Source organism: Saccopteryx leptura, chromosome 1 (assembly GCF_036850995.1).
Source record: "Saccopteryx leptura isolate mSacLep1 chromosome 1, mSacLep1_pri_phased_curated, whole genome shotgun sequence".
NCBI classification, from domain to species: Eukaryota; Metazoa; Chordata; class Mammalia; order Chiroptera; family Emballonuridae; genus Saccopteryx; species Saccopteryx leptura.
The window spans coordinates 248,805,125-248,809,219 of NC_089503.1; the positions used below are offsets into that span (position 1 = coordinate 248,805,125).

Genomic DNA, 4,095 nt, shown 5'->3' on the forward strand with positions numbered 1-4,095 from the left:
GGGAAAGACACATGTTGCTTGCTTTTATTACCGTTGTTGTTTTGTGTTTAATATGTTCACCAGAACTTAACTCTTGCTGGTTTTATGGGGCCCCTCTCTACCTGACAGTATAGAACAGTGGTCCCCAACCCCTGGGCTGCAGATTGGTACTGGTCCGTGGGCCATTTGGTACCGGTCTGCAGAGAAAGAATAAACAACTTACATTATTTCCGTTTTATTTATACTTAAGTCTGAACGATGTTTTATTTTTAAAAAATGACCAGATTCCCTCTGTTACATCTGTCTAAGACTCACTCTTGACACTTGTCTCGGTCACGTGATACATTTATCCACCCCACCCTAAAGCAGGTCCATGAAAATATTTTCTGACATTAAACCGGTCCATGGCCCAAAAAAGGTTGGGGACCACTGGTATAGAAAATGTCTCTCTTTGTAGGACTCTCTGTATTACTTCTGGGTACAGAAAATATTCAAACTGTGCTAGCTATTTGCATATTGTAACTGCATTGTCTAGTTCAGAGTTGCTCCATGTCAATTCTGTTGACATTTGGGGTTGAATAATTCTGGGTTGTAGGGGCTACTTGTACATTGTAGGATGTTGTAAAGTACTCCTGGCCTCTACCCACCAGATGCCAGTAGCAACCCCAACTTGTGACAACCAAAATGTCTCCAGACACTGTCAAGTGTCTTCTGGAGGGCAGAATTGCCCCTGGTTAAGAACCACAGGGCTAATTCAATCAAAATATTTAGATATGTATTCATCCATCTAATATTAATCCTTTTCTGTGCCAGGTACTGTGCTTGGTGTTAGGGATATAACAATAAAAAAGATAGCTACAGGAATTAGGGGGGGAAGGCGGGATCTGGGGGCCGAGAGCGGTTCGCGCGCTTGGGGCCTAGTCTGGACTCGCCGCCTCCACTGCCATATTCCCATGGCATCTTTCTTACTTTGTCCATTTTCGGGCTCGCGATCTGCCCTCTGGAGCCAGGTCAGGAGTGGACTTGATTGATATATACGCGACGAGGAGTTCAATCAGGACCCAGAATTCAACAATACAGATCAGATTGACCTGTATGATGACGTGTTGACAGCCACCTCACAGCCCTCAGATGACAGAAGCAGCAGCACTGAGCCACCTCCTCCTGTTTGCCAGGAGCCATCTCCCAAGCCCAGTAACAAGACCCCTGCAATTCTGTCCACCTATAGTGGCCTGTGTAATAGGCGAGCTGCTGTTTATGTGGGCAGCTTATCCTGGTGGGCCACTGACCAGCAGCTGATCCAGGCTATCGGCTCCATCGGAGTCTATGATGTGGTGGATCTGAAATTTGCAGAGAATCAAGCAAATGGCCAGTCCACAGGGTATGCTGAGGTGGTGGTAGCCTCTGAAAACTCTGTCCACAAATTGTTGGAACTCTTGCCAGGAAAAGTTCTTAATGGAGAAAAAGTAGACATGAGACCAGCCAACAGGCAGAACCTGTCACAATTTGAGGCACAGGCTCGGAAACGAATACCTCCACGGGCTCAATCCCGAGAGTTCAGTGATTCTGCTAATGGACGGGCCACACCCTCTGAGAGCCTTGTACCCTCATCTTCCCGTGTGGATAAGCCCCCCAGCATGCTGCCCTACTTCAATCGCCCTCCTTCAGCCCTCTCCCTGATGGGTCTGCCCCCACCTCCAATTCCACCCCCACCACCTCTCTCCTCAAGCTTTGGGGTCCCCCCTCCTCCTCCTGGCATCCACTACCAGCATCTTATGCCCCCTCCTCCTCGATTACCTCCTCATCTGGCTGTACCACCCCCTGGGGCTGTTGGACAGATAAAATGTATTATGCTCACTTTGTTAAAGATAACATGAGGAGGCCGTCGCCCAGGTGATATTAATGTGTGTTGGGGTGGGCTAAAGGCAGGCAGAATCCTTGTAGCCTGGGGCTTGGTTTTGGGATTAAGCCTTTCCTACCCTTTTTGATGTGGGGCGGCACAATCCAATCATGCCTCAGAGAAGTGACTCTACTAGAGACTTTCCTATTTTGTATATTGGATTAGAGGTTGTGAAGCTACAATATAAAATGGGGGCAGAACAGAGTTTGCTTTCTTGGTTCCTGGGATGATTAGCATGAGAGAGCAGAGAGAGATCATTGCAGAGAGCAGAGGGAGGCCACGTGGAGGAGGCCAGGTGTTGGGCAGATAAAATGTATTATGCTCACTTTGTTAAAGAGGCCGTTGCCCAGGTGATATTAATGTGTGTTGGGGTGGGCTAAAGGCAGGCAGAATCCTTATAGCCTGGGGCTTGGTTTTGGGATTAAGCCTTCCCTACCCTTTTTGGTGTAAGGTGGTACAATCCTATCATGCCTCAGAGAAGTGACTTTGTATTAAGAGATTTCCCTATTATGTATATTGGATTAAGGGTTTGGATTTCTACACTATAAAATGGGGGCAGAACGGGGCTTGGCTCTTGGTTCCTGAGGTTAGCATGAGAGAGCAGAGAAAGTAGAGCCAGCAGCGGAAGGAGGCCACGTGGAGTAGGCCAGGAGAAGCAGCCAAGATGGCGGAGTACTGAGTGAGATGCCAGTCTGTGTAGAGTTTGTATCTGGGATAAGGAAAGAGATGGGGAACTGAGGAGAATAAGGTTGGTGAGCTAGAAACCTTTGATTCTAGGAAACTCGGATAAGTCAGTGGCTTTGTGAGCACTGAGTGTGACTGGGTTTTGGAGCCCAGTGTGTATTTTTACTTGCCCGCCGGGTGCAAGGTAGGATTAAAGGTTATGGTCCACCAGTTTTTGGCTCCATGGTTTCTTTACCGACTGTCCGAATCCAATGCGAACCTGCATAGGCCAGAAGGCTGCTGTGATAGTGGCCCTGGCTGTGCCTGCTGGCTTTACACCAGGAAAAGCAGCCAAGATGGCGGAGTGCTGAGTGAGATGCCAGTTTGTGCAGAGTTTGTATCTGGGATAAGGAAGGAGATGGGGAACTGAGGAGAATAAGGCTGGTGAGCTAGAAACCTTTGATTCTAGGAAACTCGGATAAGACAGTGGCTTTGTGAGCACTGAATGTGATTGGGTTTTGGAGCCCAGTGTGTATTTTTACTTGCCTGCCGGGTGCAAGCTAGAATTAAAGACTATGGCCCATCAGTTTTTGGCTCCGCTCTTTCTTTACCGACTGTCCGAATCCACTGCGAACCTGCCTGGGCCAGGAGGCTGCTGTGATGGTGGTCCTGGCCCTGGCCACTGGCCTTACAGGGGCCATTCCACCTGCCCTTCACCTCAAACCAGCCTTCTTCCCTCCACCAAATGTTACAGTGGGGCCTCCACCAGATACATACATGAAGGCCTCAGCCCCCTATAACCACCATGGCAGCCGAGATTCGGGCCCTCCGCCCTCTACAGTGAGTGAAGCAGAATTTGAAGAGATCATGAAGTGAAACAGAGCAATTTCCAGCAGTGCCATTTCCAAAGCAGTATCTGAAGCCAGTGCAGGGGATTACAGCGACGTGATTGAGACGCTGCTCACAGCCATTGCTGTTATCAAACAGTCCCGGGTCACCAATGAGGAGCGTTGCTGGGTCCTCATCTCCTCTCTTAAGGACTGTCTTCATGGCATTGAAGCCAAGTCTTACAGTGTAGGTGCCAGTGGGAGCTCGTCTAGGAAAAGACATCGGTCCCGAGAGAGGTCACCTAGCTGGTCCCCAGAGAGCAGCAGGAGGCACCGGGACCTGCTTCACAATGAAGATCGGCATGATGATTATTTCCAAGAAAGCAACCGAGAGCACGAGAAACACCGGGATAGAGAGCGAGACCGGCACCACTGAGAAAGGAGTCTGGTTGGAAGCAAATGTGGTTTTAATGGACTTGCATCTCCTCACCTTGATCAGGACTAAAGGACAGAGGCCGCTCCACCCCCCTCTCTCCAAACCCCCACCCTCCAGACACCCAGGGACACCCTCTGCCCACAGGACGGGAGAGTGCCTGCAGCCCTCCCAACCCCGCCCCCGTTTCCAGGGGAGAGAACCGAAAGACTTGGTGTGATGGGGAGGGAAGGCTGACAGGAAGAAAAGATGTCCAGGCCCCTGGTCTCCATAGAGAATGGTGCTTTGTTCAA

At 49.8% G+C, this 4,095-nt stretch overlaps 1 pseudogene; it reads left to right on the forward strand.

Moving 5' to 3' along the window:
- The first annotated feature begins 383 nt into the window (after positions 1 to 383).
- Positions 384 to 3,805, forward strand: LOC136388263 (cleavage and polyadenylation specificity factor subunit 7 pseudogene; annotated as a pseudogene).
- Positions 3,806 to 4,095: the final 290 nt, after the last annotated feature.